This window comes from Natrix helvetica, assembly GCF_964273705.1.
Source record: "Natrix helvetica genome assembly, chromosome: 6".
Taxonomy (NCBI): Eukaryota; Metazoa; Chordata; class Lepidosauria; order Squamata; family Natricidae; genus Natrix; species Natrix helvetica.
The window spans coordinates 869615-882022 of NC_138553.1; the positions used below are offsets into that span (position 1 = coordinate 869615).

Below are 12408 nucleotides of genomic sequence, written 5' to 3' on the forward strand. Positions count from 1 at the left end.
TGAATTTGGCTTCTCATGTCACCCCGGGACGTTGCAACCGTCATACGTCCGTGTTAGTGGCCAAGCATCTGAATTTTGATTGCACAACCATGGGGATGCTGCAATAGTCGTAAGTGTGAAAAACGGTCATAAGTCACTTTCTTCAGTGCCATAAGTCAAGGGCTCCCTGTATTCTCTTCTATTGAAATCCTAAACCATTCCGGACCAATGGCCACCCAGTCTCTCCTTGATAACCTCTGGTGATGGATATGGAAGCACCCAGAGTCACCTTGGACGGGAGATGGGAGGCAATGAAATTCAATCAATTTTATGAAATTGATTTTATAAAATAAAATGTATCAATAATGATAAAATGAACAATAAGGCCAGGACCTTGCTAGTCCCAAGCCTTCGCCTTTGGCTGGACTTTGGATCTTTGCCGCAACAACCGAGAAGGGGAATTCTGACCCACGGAGAGGCTCTCCATGGGATTTCCAACTCAGCGGCTTTGGAACGGGAGGAAATTGCAATCATGACTCTGGAAACCTGCTTCCTGGCTGTTCTGATAGGCTGCCCCGCCTATTTCCTGAGACCCTGGACAATCCTTTCCGTTTTACGTCTGGTGTCCCAAGGCTATGCACAGCCCTGGACTCTTGTTCGGAGACATCCAGTAGCGCTGTGTGCAGCCCTGCACACTCGTCTTCCATGCCACCTCTTGTACCTGTGATAATTACAGAGTTGGAAGGGGCCTTGGAGGTCTTCTAGTCCAATCCTCTGCTCAAGCAGGAGACCCTGTGGCAGCCCCTCAAATACTGAATGACTGCAATGATGTCCCCCCCCAGTCCTTCTTTCTCTTTCCTGCAACCGTTCTTCGTAGGTTTTAGCCTCCAGTCCCCTAATCCTCTTTGTTGCTCTTCTCTGCACACTTCCCAGAGTCTCCAAATCTTTTTTTTTATATTGTGACGACCAAAACTGGATGCAGAATTCCAAGTGTGGCCTTACCAAGGCCTTATAAAGGGGTACTAACACTCACGAGGCTGGGTTTAAATTAGCTGAGCTAATTTAAGACAGGTCTAGTGAACTGATGGGCACATTCCTGCCCCATCTTAATCTCAAAAGCTATTGAATGAAAAACATCCTGCGAAAGGAAAACTAGCTGGACCAAGGCAAAGTCTGGAGGTTCTTTTCAAATTGTGTGTATGTGTGTGTGTGTTGAAGGGGGGGGGGTGTCATAATATTGCTGCTGTTCCATAAAAGCCTCCTTGGTGAGTCTCCATCTGACTCCTTTATGGGGCTTGGGGGGGGGGGGGGAGAAGGAGAGCAGCCTCTCTGATGAGTCCCAGAGCTCCTAAATTCTCCGGCTTTCCTGGCTGGGAAATTCTGGGAGTTGAAGTCCAGATGACTTAAAGTGGCCAAAGTTGAGGAACTCAATCTTAGATGTTCAACATCTGGACAATAATATTTACGGCAAGCCTGGTACCAGAAGATGGGGGTCTCCAAACCAACCCAGCCCCCCACTCCTCTCTTCCTTGATCTGCATTGCAGCTTTCTTTAGTACCCAGAATACTTTGCCATCCTTCTGGAAAAGGAGACTTTGCACCCCATCTGTAAAACATCTGCCCATGCGAGATACCCCCCCCCTTTACAGAACGGGACGGAGGGCAGCGGAGGAGAACCAGAGGCATCCCAAAGCCACCCAACCATGTGAAACAAAGCAGACTTCCCATCTAGGAACTCCCCTCTCCCACAGGCATAGGACTACAATTCTCATCATCCTTGGCAAGTAAATTGGGGGGGGGATCATAATCCAAGGCCTCTGGAAGGCTGTGTGGTTGAGCAGGTGGAGGGCATCATCTGGGTCAGTGAACCCAAATCAGAAGAAATGCTGGCCTGGGTGGGCGGCTGCTCCTTGATTTAATGCAAGCTGGGTATGACCGAGGACACGTGTGCTCTCTCTCTCTCTCATACACACACACACAGAGGGAGGGAGGGGGGAGGGAGGGAGGGGGAGAGAGAGAGAGAGAGACTTTTCTTGCCCTAAGCTAAGCCAACAAGCTGATTAGCCAAGAGTTGAGAAGTGAGCAAGTGGTGACCTCAACCATTATTGTCAGGACAGGAAGCATCCAGATGAAGCACAGGGGACTGACTGGGGAGGGGGATCCTATGGTCAGGAAAAGCATGACACACAGATGGTTCCTGGGGAGAGGAAAAACCCCTGGGGGGCTCCCAGTCACGAATCCGGTTCATGTATGGAACAAAACAAAACAAATTGGAGTTGGAGGGTGGGAGAAGAACTGAACAGCTTGCCCTTCTCTCTCTGTCTCTCTCTCTCACACACACACACATGCGTGCGGACATGCTTTCAGGCGGCCCCTGCTGCTGTGGGGATTGTAGAAACTGTCCCAACGTTTAACTGTGGCAATTGCCCTGCTTGGGAGCGGAGTTCCATGGGGGGCTCCAGAGAGGGCCTCCTAAGTCCACAAGTGGTAAAACTGCCATGGTTGCAGACCCCTGTCCTAAGCCTTGCCACTCTTCCAGGGCTGCCACCCCCCCCCCCGCCCATGGGCCTTTATCCTTGCCAGAAGTGAATGAAAATTTCCTCCCTCCCTCCCTCCCTCCCTCTCCCTGTTCCTCCTTCCATCCCTCCTTTGCCTCTCCCCCACCCCCGCCCTTTCCCTTATCAGCCTGTGCAGGTGGGAGCAGGCTGCATCACCAGGCAATCTAAAAACAGAGCGCGAAGAAGGGGGCTACGGAAATAAGCGCCGTCAAGCCCATCCGAGCTGCCGGGGCTGACGGAAGGAGCAGCTGCCGTGGCCGCCTGGGCCCGTGGGAAGTGCCAACGGGGGGCGGGGGGGATCTCTCTCGTGATCCGCAGAAGAAGCTGCTTCCTCCGGCAGGTCAAAGGGAGCTGCCTGGCCTTGGACGCCGTAGGGAGAGCGGGAAAGGTTTGTCTCCAGGGGGCGCTCAGCGTCTTGGGTCTGTGTGCGCGCGCACACCTGTAGGTCGGTGGGCTTTTGGTGGCTTTTGGTGGTTTTGGGTGTGAAAAAAGTCAAGACGGGGTTGCAGCCTGAAAAGGAGCGGGACTTTGGTTTCACAGCTGCAGCCCACCTTGGATTTTCTGAAACCCTATCCCCACCCCACCCCACCCCCGATCTCCCACTCTGCTTCACTGGTTTTAGTTGTGCTTCCCCAAAGAGGTGGGCTGGTGGTCACAGAGCCGGCCCTGGTGGAGCCAATAGGTCAGGCTTCAAATGATCTTTTCTCCACCCCCCTCCCCACCCCCCATATTCTCCGTTTGTGACTGGGAAGACTCTCATTGTCCCCCCCCCCAGCCGAGTCCCGGGGAGGGCTAGTGACCTGCCAGTGAAGCTCACATGCTGCTACCTGAACGTAGTCCAGCCTGCTCATTGCTATTCACTCACCTTCTGACCGGTCTTCAAGGGCAGCCCCGTATAAAGGGCATTGTAGAAGTCCAGCTGTAAGATGACTAAGGCGTGAGTGACTGCCCGTGAGGGCCCCCCAGCCTAGGAAAGGGTACAACTAGCATGCCAGATGGCTGGACCAGCTGGACCTTGCAAACGGTCTTCAAGGGCAGCCCCATGTAGAGGGCATTGCAGTAGTCAAGCATCAAGGTGGCTAAGGCGTGGGTGACTCTCTGAAGCCTCCCCCCCAACTTAGGAAAGGGTCCAATTGGTGCGCCAGATGGAGCTGTCCAAAGGCCTGCCCTACCCTAGGACCTCTGCTACGCCTCTAGGCTGGGGGCTTCTTCTCTGCTGTCAAAGTGGGCCCCAAACAGCTGCCCCCTCCCCACCACCATCCAGGAGGAAGCCAAGGAGCTGCTCTGAAAGAGCTCCTGCTTGGCCCTGCCGGAGGGCTCTTGCAGGTCACATCCGATCCCAGGATCTGGCAGGCTGCCCCCATGGCAGGCGCTCTCTGCCCCTCTCCTCCCCCGGATCTCCTTCCAGGCTGCACCCCCCCCCCAACTCCTTCCACGCCTTCCTTGGGGTGAGAACGTCTTCCCCACTCTTGCTCATGGTTTCCATGGTGACCTTGCTGGGAATTCAGGCGGGCTCCGCCATGCAGCCCACCCCTTCGATCGGGATGAGCATCTCTTGGTGCGAGTGCGCATGGGTGGACACGCACAGCTCCCGCTTGCCAGGTAGCTGGGCTCAGCTGAGGCTGCAGAGGCCAACTAGCTGGTCCCCCAGCCCCACTCTGAAGCCGGCCGGGGAGCTTTGTGACCCCTCCGAGGGCCATTTTGGGTGGGGAGCCGGCGGAGGCTCAGGGACCAACCTGCAGGGGCCCAGCTGCGTTTGGCTGCTTGCAAATGAAAACGTGGGAGATTCACTGAGGCCAGCAAAACCTCCAAGGCAAAAAAATGTCTATGGAGACTGTCACAGTTCTCCCAAAGCTGCTTTCTGAAAGGCAACTGGACTTTCCTGGGTCTTTTCCCCCTTGAAAACCTTCTCATCCAAGAAGCTTCTTCAGTTCTGGAGAAGTTCTTCAGTTCTTCAGAACCGAAGAAGCTTCTTGGATGAGGAGTGAAACCTTTTCAAGGAAAAAAACCCCCAAGAAAGTCCAGTTGCCTTTTGGAAAACCACCCTTGGGACAACCTCAAGGCAGTTGGCAGGAGGAAGGTGGAGCTGGTAGCCCAGGGTTCAACTCAACCCCCGAGAATCCTTCTGGGCCTGGACCCCAGGTGGCCCCATGCAGAGTAGCACAGCTAAGCTCTGGGCCAGGCAATGTCCTTTTCAAATTTATTTTCATTATTAGATTTTTATCCCATCTTTATTATAAGTCATTCAGGCTGGTGCATATACTTACTTTCCTTCCTCCTATTTTCCCCACAAAAATAACCTTGCGAAGTGTGTAGGGCCGAAAGAGAGAGGGACTGGGCCAAAGTCACCCAGCCAGCCTAAGGCAGGGCTAGAACTCCCAGTCTCCGGGGTGATTGGCTCAGTCAGCCAGCTGCCTTCCATGCCTAAGGCAGGGCTAGAACTCCCAGTCTCCGGGGTGATTGGCCCAAAGCCACCCAGCTGGCTTTTGTGCCTAAAGTGGGACTAGAACTCCCAGTCTCCTGGCTTCTATGCCAGCACCTTAACCACCACACCAAACTGGCTCTCTTTTAACATTTAGTGCACCTAGGAAGAAAGCAGCACTGGGCAGGATGTCATCCCAGGGAAGAAGGGCTCACCTGGGCTTTGGCAAGGGTGTGTGTGGGGGGGGGCTGAGCTGCATTCCCAGCCTTGCAGCCCCCCCCAGCTCCCCACTCGCCTAACATCAGCGCCTCTCTGCCCCCCTTCCCCCAGGTAAGCCCACTTCTCTTCCCCTTCCAGGCCTTGTTGGCTCCATTCATTGCACCACGCAGCAGCAGCAGCCGCCCACCTGCCTTGATCTACTTTGCCTCAGCTCACAATGAAGACAATCTGCAGCTAGTTTGTCCCCCCCCACCCCCCCCACCCCGGGAATTTTTGCTTTGCTTTGTTATTTTATGGAAAGGAAAAGAGAGGCAAGGAGAAAAAGCAGGAATGGAAGAAGTGGAAGACGATGAGGGCACTTCTAAGCTGCTCCCCCTCCCCAATATACTTATAAGGCACATCAGCCCCTGGGAAAAGGGGTCTTGGTTACTCTCAAGAAGCCCCCACCCTTTGCTCCATCTCCCCCCCCCCACCCCCCAACAGAGTCAGACCAGAGACCGGATTCAAAGCAATGGCCACCTTCCTGCCAGGAAGAATAAAATGTGGGCCAGGTTTCTACCATACGGTAGTCCTTGGTTTACAGGAGTTCACGGTACTGAAAAAGGTAACTTATGACAGTTCTTCACACTTACGACCATTGGAACCATGGGCCCGTGAAGACAATCCAGGTGCTTAGCAACAGGCATGTATTTATGCAAAATCCCAGGGTCATGTGACACCTCTGCCCCCCCCCCCTTTTGTGACCTTCTGACAAGTCAGTGGGGAAGCCAGACTCACCTAACCACCAGAGTACAAGTAGTCCCCGACCTACAACAGGTCGTTTAGTGACCGTTCAAAGTTACAACAGCACTGAAAAAAGTGACTTGTGACCATTTTTCATATTTACGGCCATTGGAAGACCTCCATGGTCACGTGATCAAAATTCAGATGCTCGTCAACTGATTCATATGTATGACGGCTACAGTGTCCTAGGGTCATGTGATCACCCTTTGCCACCTTCCGACAAGCAAAGTCAATGGGGAAGAGGCAAATTCACTTAACAACCGTGTGACTAACTTAACAATTCAGTCAATCAGGACAGAGGTGCAAGGGACCTTGGAGGTCTTCTAGTCCAGCCCCCTGCTTGAGCAGGACACCTTGTACAATTTGAGTCAAGTAACTGTCTGGTCTCTCCTTAAAAACCTCCAGGGATGGAGCACCCACAACTTCTAGTGGCAAGCAGTTCCACTGGTCAATTGTCCTCACTAAGTTTCTCCTTAATTCCAGATTGAATCTCTCTCTGGTTGGTTTGGTGCTTTGGAGACTAACACAATCCCCTCTTCTTTGGGGCAGCCTCTCAAATACTAGAAGACTGCTATCATGTGGCCCGTAGCCCTTCTTTTCTCTAGATTGCCTATTGTGGTAATATTACAGAATTGTAGTAAATCACTTAACAATTGTGGTAAATGGGGGAAAAAACCAAAATGTTGAAAAGTTATGATATTTATGTAGTTACTTTACCAAGCACATCTAAATAATAATATTCAAGTGACCAAAATATCTTTGCAATCCCCAGGGCAGATCACATCTTTTGAGTAGCCCTAACGTTTGGAAATTGAAAGCTGCCCTACCCTGCAGTTGTGGGGCTGTAAAAACTCTCTCAGCCTCTGTCTCACTTAGCAACAGAAACATTGGGGCTCAGTTGTGGTCTTAGGCTGAGGGCCACCTGCAGGCCGAAATAGGGCAGGGGACGTAGGATTCGGAACCAGCGTGCTGCTTTCAGCAACTCCAATTCCTGTGTAAGCAGATGACAACTGGCAGTGAAAGCCATCACCTGGGGGTGGGGTGGGGGGGTGGGGGGAGTCTGGTGGCATCTTTGCCAGCTGACAAATTTTGTTGAAAGGCATTTGTGTTCCTGAGCCGCAGGAGACGCCTCTGAATTAGATTTGTGAGTCAGAAAAGTTGCGATCGGAGGCCAAGTATCGCAATGACAATAATGCACCATTGGAAATCCTGAAAGACCAAATTAGGAACTCAGCTTCCTGGTGGGGCGGGGGGGGGGGGGAATCTATCCTTTGGCTGCTAAGAGTCAACACAGACTCCATGGCATGGAATTTGTCAAATGCAGGGAGTGCTCTGCTTACAACAGTCTGTTTAGTGACCGTTCAAAGTTATAACCACACTGAGAAATGTGACCTACTGGTAGTTGTGACCTTTGCAGTATCCTCAGGGTCACATGATCAAAATTCAGACGTTTGGCAACGGGTTCATATTTATGATGGTTGGTATTCTTAATGGGCTTGAATCAACTGAGCTACGAGGCAGGGGCTCACTCAGCTTGGCCTAGTGGTTAAGACACCAGGCTAGAAGGCAGGAGGCGGTGAGTTCTAGTCTCGTCACAAGCATGAAAGCCAACTGAGTGACTTTGGAACAATTGCGCTCTCCCAGCCCAACCCAACTCACAGGGTTGATGTTGTGGGAAAAATAGGAGGAAGGAGTATTCTTGACAGCTTGGGCTGTTTATAAAAATAATAAAGATGGAATTAAAGTAAAATAATAAAACGTATCAATTCTGATCGGGGCAGGAATCCAAGCGAAAGCATCTCAGAGAGACTTTGCCTGAATGCATCTTGAAAGGGGAATCCCCCTCCCACCTTTCTGGGCCAGGGATCTCCCTACCAACTCCTGGGCCCCTGGCTGATCTGCTTAATCCCTCCCTGGCATGGGAGAGGAGAAAGCTGGACCTTCTGCTCTGTGGCATCTTGTCAGGGCTACCACATCCCCTCTATTATTATTTTTTCCTTCCTCAAAGCAATAACCTATCTGACAGAGAGGAATACAGTAATTGCTTCCTTGCTTTAGACATCCTCTTAATTAACTCTAAAGTCCACTTTCCATTTTTGCAGCCGTGTCACACTGACATTCAGTGGCACCTCAACTGCTATTTCAATTACTTTCTCACTGGTGCCATTATCTAACAGAATAACAGAATTGGAAGGGACCTTAGAGGTCGTCTAGTCCAATTCCCTGCTGAAGCAGGAGTCCCTATATCAGTCCAGGCAAATGGCTGTCCAATCTCTTCTTTAATATTCCCATTGTTGGAGCATTCACAACTTCTGGGCACAAGTCGTTCCACTGATTAATTATTCTCATGGTCAGGAAGTTTCTCCTTAGTTCCAGGTTGCTTCTCTCCTTCATTGATTCCCATCTGTTGCTTCTTGTCCTGCCTTCAAGGGCTTTGGAGAATTGGTCGACTCTCTTCCTTGTGGCAGCCCCTGAGATATTGGAAGACTATTATCGTGTCCTCCCTAGTCCTTCTCTTCATTAAACTAGCCAGGCCCAGTTCCTGCCACCATTCTTCGCGTGTTTTAGCCTCCAGGCCCCCAATCCTCTTTGTTGCTCTTCTCCGCACTCTTTCTAGAATCTCAGCAGTCCAACAAGTCTGTCCAAGACTGTTAGTCTCTCTCCTCAAGACCAACCACAAAGAGGCTGGAGAAGGAGATAAGAAAGGGATGCGAGTGTCCCCATAGAGCTTACAGATAGTCCTTAACTTACAACTGTTCAAAGTTACAACAGCAATGAAAAAATAACTTAGGGCCGTCTTTCACACTTGCAACCATTGCAGCATCCCCATGTCTGCATGATCAGAATTTGGATGCTTAGCAACTGTTCCATTTTTATGACGGTCAGTGTCTCATGGTCACACGATCCCCTTTTGTGACCTTCTGACAAGCAAAGTCAGTGGAGGAAGCCAATTGCCTTAACAATTCGAGTGACTAAAGAAGTGATTCACTTCTTGTCAACTGTGACAAGAAAGAGGGAAAACTCACTTAACAACTATCTCACTTAGCAACAGAAGCTTCGGGCTCAGTTGTGGCCATAGAGCGAGGATCCAGCAGAGCCAACCAAGACGTGAGGTCATGCAAGCCGCCCCTCTAAAGGCAGCAGAAACCTACATCAGTCCCCAGAGATGGAGCCCGAGGCAGAAGTGAGTCTTCCATTGTTGAAGGCTTTGGGGAACCGGATTTATTTATGCATTCATCCATTCTTTAAATTTCCTATTCCTTAATTTCCAGAAATATCTCCAAAAGAATGACCCAATGGGACACGGGTTGTCTAATTGTACTTATAACCACCCTAATGAAGATTGGAAACAGCCTTTTAACTGCTTTGTTCAAATTGTTAAAGGGGACTAACTACTTTTAGCTTTCTCTTTGATTTCTTTTTTTCTTATTTTATATTAGTCTGCAACAGATTTTATCTGTCTTTTTTTAAAAAATCCTTTACTCACACAAGCGCACACGTTTTTCATTATGCAATCCATAATCGACAGAACGTGCAGGCAAGATGGGCTCCTTTGTGACTGGAGACCAGAATGCCAACATTGGAAATATTAAGGAAGGAAATAGAGCTGGATTGTAGGAGTTAGAAAACAGACATGAAGCAGCAAACGTTCTGCCAATCCAATGATGTTTTCATTGTTAACAGTCTTCCAGCAACCAAAACAACACCTATACACACGAACAACATCAGATGGAGTACATGAAAACTAAATGGACTCTATGATTGGTACAGGGAGGTGAAAGAGTTCAGTTACAACTGTGAAGATGTGGCCTGATCGAGGATCCTGAGACATTATTTCTGATGCATGCTGGACCTTTGAGGAAAAATGAAAGAATACCCTAAGATAATCAGTCACAAAACTACCAACTCAGACAAACAACCAGTCAGTAAATAATAGCCTAATCAAGGAGGCACCAAGATCACCCATCAACCCTGACAGGGCAAGCTGTGATATATAAAGAGCATGCCATCCCCACTCCCTTTTAACACTGATGAAGTTCCCTTGCTGGGCAATGAAATGTGCAAGAAAACAACCAAGCTCAGAGACTGCCAAAAACCCACCATTCTCCCCCTCCCCCGCCTCCTTTCTTCTACAAATCCCACTTCCTTCTAAATCTGATGATGTTACCTTGTTCGGTCATGAAATGTCTGCATGAAAAGAACCAAGCTCACAGCGCCCAAAGGACCCCACAGTCATCCTCCTCCTCCTCCTCCTGTCTGCAAATCCCACTCCCTTCTAGCACTGATGATGTTACCTAATTGGGTCATGAAATGTCTACACGAAAAGAACCAAGCTCAGAGATGGCCAAGGACCCCACAATATCCAAAATAATTATGTAAGTGTTTCATTGATGACAGAAAGGCCTTTGGTTGCATTGATCACATCAAGCTGTGGAAATGCTCAGAGAAGTGGGAATCCCAGAGCGTCTTAATGCTTGCATGAGAAACTCAAATACAGGCCAAGTAGCCACCATCGACAAAGATGGTAAAACAGATGGACTCCAGGTTGGCAAAGGGATGAGATAAGGTTGCTGCCTTATTTATTCAACCTGTATACTGAATGTATGCTAAAGGAAATGGAACTGGAAGAGAAACGTGGTGATGCTATTCTGATAGCTGAAAATGATCATGATCTGGGAGTTCTAGTTTTGAAAAACAGGGAGCACAGTGGAATTAAATGGGACCACAATGAAAGTAAATTAAGGACAAGAATTACAGCAGCCATGCTGAAGTGGTGGATAGCTTCTGCTTTCTGGGATCAACTACCCATAGTAAAGAAAGCAGCCATCCAGGAATATGCTGCACTTGTTAGAGTGGCAGTGAAGGTCTCTTCAGATGCTGGGATATGTCAATATCTGCAAAAATCAGAATCGTGCAGGTAAACCCTTTCCTCATGACACTGAACAGAAGAGAAAGTTGGACTTTGAAGAAGCAGGATAGGAAGAGTATTGAGGCTTGTGAGGATTGGTGCTGGAGAAGACTCTGGAGAACATTGTGAATAGTCAAGAAATCAGAAATCAGAAATCAGCATTATAGACAGAAAATCAATCCACACATCCCACTTGAGTCACAAAGGACCAAACTCGAATTATCATATTTTTGACACGGTATTCAAAGAGCTGCCACTCTTGAGACGTCCATAATGCTGGGAAATATGAAAGGAAAGAGCAGAAGGGGATGACTGGTAGCCTGGTGGGTGGATTTGGTTACAGTGGTGGTGAACGTATTGTTTGAAGACCTGAAGAACCAAATTAGGGAAGAAGGCCTCTCTGTGTGGTTGCTAAGAGTCAGCAACCAACCACCCAACCACTCAATCACCAATCCAGATGCACTGATGCATTTGATTTTTGTTTCCTACCTGAGCTTTGCACTCATTCATTCTGCTGCATCTAAGCTACTACAAGACAGTTTTGAATTGCATTTCTGCCTTCCAGGGGCGGCCCCTCCTACCCAAGTTTGTGTCATCTTCATTGGGTGTGCTGGAGCAAATCCAGTAGCAGCCTCCCAGATCCTTAATGCGGCTCATCAAGAGAGGAACTTTGTTACAGCAAAGGCATTTTAAGTGGTTGATTGCCCTCTGTCGACATGAAGGTGCACTCCCGTTTATCCTGTGCTGCTGCTTTTGCATTTTCCTTGTTGCCTTTCCCACAGCTGAAACAGACCTTTTGCTTCACACTTGTTGCATGGACTTGTTGTGGAAGTAATGACATTCTTGCTCTGAGAAAGGCTGGCTTTCAACAAAACTCCCACGCATTGCAAATGTGAGGAGCATTTCCCTTCAACTCTTCCTCCGAGTTGCAAAGAGCACAGGAGAAACCCTTGAAGAGCATCTTCCAAGGATGGCCAGACCTTTCTTGAGTTTGATGAGAAATCCTTGAGGGGTATTCTCTGTGGATGACTTTCCTAGAACTAAGGAGACATTTCCCGGCAGTGAGAACAATTAATCAGTGGAACTGCTTACCGTCTGAAGTTATGAGGGCTCCAACACTGGAGGTTTTTAAAGAAGAGACTGGACAGCCGTTTGTCTGAATTGGTATAGGGTCTCCTGCTTGAGCAGGGGGATGGAGTAGAAGACCAACTCTTATTATTCTGTTATTCAAACCAACTATGTGTGCACTTACTGGTTGTGTAATCTCACATACGCTTAATTAGCTTGCTATCCGCGTGCTAATAAAGAAAATTACCTGATCAAAAAGTGAGATAAGGTTAGTCTGGCAAGATTTGTTCTGACGAATCAATGCTGATTTCTGCATTGTTGGCAAGAGTCTTTCAAATCCGATTGCTCTGGAAGATTCCCAACTCTCAGTGTCAAAGTAGCTGATCTTTAGTTTGCTGGATCTTCCTTGCTCTCTTTTGGAAGAGAGAGACAACACCAGATCTCCTCCACTCTCTGGGCACCATCACTTCG

At 49.1% G+C, this 12408-nt stretch overlaps 1 protein-coding gene across 1 annotated transcript in view; it reads left to right on the top strand.

Annotated features, from left to right (window-relative positions):
* The window catches only part of LOC309394511 (nucleoside diphosphate kinase 6-like), a 435625-nt gene that overhangs the window by 310645 nt on the left and 112572 nt on the right, over nt 1-12408 (top strand). The window lies entirely within an intron of this gene.